The following is a 2,483-nucleotide window of genomic DNA, read 5'->3' as shown; positions in this document are numbered from 1 at the left end:
TCATTGCGTGTGTATACACAGCACACTCATAGCCTGCATCTGCTGCATGCTTCATGAGAGAATGCCCTTCTTCTTTAAGGTCGAAGGTGTAGAAAAGATGTACACCCTTTATATAAAATGTGCTTGGATTTCCCTCAGCGTAGCAAGCTTTCAACAACTCAGAAGGCATATTGAGTCCCCAGGGAACGGATAAAACATCGAGGAAATGGTAAACCCCATGCCGCTCTGCTAACGCCTTCATCGACCTCGACGATGCTTTGAGGCCATAGAGATCTTGGATGGAGTTACGGGCCGTACGTTCAACCACTACCGCCTGAAAACTTTCAGGCAATTCAAGAAGAGGGAAAAATTCCATCTACACTAACACGGTGATATTGATTTAGAGAGATAGAGAAAAAGTGTAATAATTGACTGTTGAGAGTCTGATTGTTCTCAATACCTTATTTATAATTCAGCCAACTCAGCCGAAACATTATTCGCGACGGTTGGGGTTTCACGTGAATTTTAATAATAAACAATTACTGGGCAATGAAAATGTTCTTATAACTCAGCCATATTGGAAAATAGAAATCAGCCGTCACTATAGATATAACTCAGCCAAACCTCAAACCATACCCTAAATGGAATATTTTCTAGTTTGGTTATAACTCAACCGTAAATGGAATAACTTAGCCGAAACATAACACTACAAGAAAAATGAGTTTTATTAGCGGACGAAAAACGCTATCTAACGATACAATAGCGGTTTTAGAAACGCTATATCATCGCCCGTCATAGTAGGTTGGAGACATTAGATAGCGGTTTTTTGTACTGCTATCTTTTCTTCCGCTACGATAGCGCTTTCCTATCTGCAATTAAATATTCTTTAATAGCGTATAATTTTCGTTATTGTTTAAATTATAAAAAATTAAAAAAAACATAATTAAATTTAAACTCGTTTATATATTTAATTTTTTTTATTAAATAAAATGATTTATAATTAAATTGGTTTACAACAAAAATATTAAACCAAAACTAAACCAAACTTATACCTAAACCAAAACTAAACCTAAACCTAAACTTAACGCCGCCGTCGAGCCTTCTTCATATTCCTCCACCGCACTCAACCACCACTCTGCTCGCGACCACCAGATTCTCAGGCCACCGCCGTCACCTTTTTCATCTATCTCCGGCGCTCTGTCTTCTCTATCTCTGTTTATCACTCTTTATTTCTGAATCTGGAAAGACATGATATGTTTCCCTGTTACAAAATCTCAAAAAAAAAATAATGGGAATCAAAACCACAGAACTGAAAGAGAGAGAGAGAGAGAGAGATTGAAAGGGAGAGATGTGATGGTGGAGACTACGGATCTGAGAAGCGGCAACAAGGATGACGGCGGCGAGTGTAGATGATGACGACGACGAGCTTAAGATCCGTGGCGACAGCAAAGTGATGATGATGAATCTCTCTCGTTTACAAGACATGAAGTGAGAGAGATGAAGATCTGAGACTGTGAAGAACTTGAAAGAGAAGAGGAGAAGAAGCGTGAAACTTGGAAAAAAGAGAGAGACAGTGAAGAAAATAATTATTTTTAGACCATTAGATCAAATATAGTTAAGAATTGGTTATCCTTCTATTAAAAAAACAGCCAATGAAAAAGAAGTTAGAGGATAACCACAATATTTATCTATAGCCCTTAGATTAAAAAAGGAAAAATGATTGCTAGCTACGTGAAGTATTAGCCATCACATGGCTAACCATGCAAAGTATATTAATGTATACCTAGCTACACGAAGTATATGTTATGTATGAGAACATCCCTCAACTTAATGATGTTATGTAGCTAACATCACAAGTTTAATTTTATTCATCGAAAAACTAATGTAGATGGCAGAGACCGTTTAAATATCTCGTTTCATTAATTAAAATATGACCAATCCGACAATAGTTTAACTAAAATTAGACTTTAACACAATGTATTAAAAGCGTAAGAATTTTTTATACATATCCAATATACAAAATCAATATATTTTAACATTTTTGATATGTAGTGTTTTAACATTTCTTTTAGTGTATTTGAAAACTATATATTTATATTATTTTATTTATATTAGATATGAAAGTAATTTAAGATATTGTGTAATTTAGTTTTTAATTATCTTAATATTTTTTATGAAATTTTAATAATTTTCTGTAATTTGTTTGATGAATTGTATGATATATACTTATTTGATAAATTTTAATTACAAAACTTATTTGACGTAAATTCATTGACTCTAACATTTTATTTGTTTAAAACTTATTTGATGTCATTTAAACAAAAAATAATCTCTAGTGTATAATTATTAATTATTGAATTTCAAGAATAAAATAATATAAGAATATAATATGGTTTATCAAGTTAAATGAATGCAATTTTTATGAAAATATAAATAAAAAAATTCATTGATTTTAAGTAATTTAATTATTATTATATTAAACAAATAAGATATTAGAGTTAGTA

At 32.1% G+C, this 2,483-nt stretch overlaps 1 long non-coding RNA gene across 1 annotated transcript; it reads right to left on the bottom strand.

The window, feature by feature from the left end:
• Nucleotides 1-922: 922 nt before the first annotated feature.
• On the bottom strand, nucleotides 923-1,787 carry LOC130500308 (uncharacterized). The gene is made up of 2 exons (XR_008938912.1): nucleotides 1,347-1,787; nucleotides 923-1,240 (listed from the first exon to the last, which is right to left on the bottom strand). It is a non-coding gene; the product is annotated as an uncharacterized LOC130500308 (long non-coding RNA).
• Between the last annotated feature and the right edge of the window lie 696 nt (nucleotides 1,788-2,483).

This window comes from Raphanus sativus, chromosome 9 (assembly GCF_000801105.2).
Source record: "Raphanus sativus cultivar WK10039 chromosome 9, ASM80110v3, whole genome shotgun sequence".
Classification (NCBI taxonomy): Eukaryota; Viridiplantae; Streptophyta; class Magnoliopsida; order Brassicales; family Brassicaceae; genus Raphanus; species Raphanus sativus.
The sequence above is the reverse complement of the archived record's forward strand: the minus strand, read 5'-3'. Positions and strand labels throughout refer to the sequence as shown.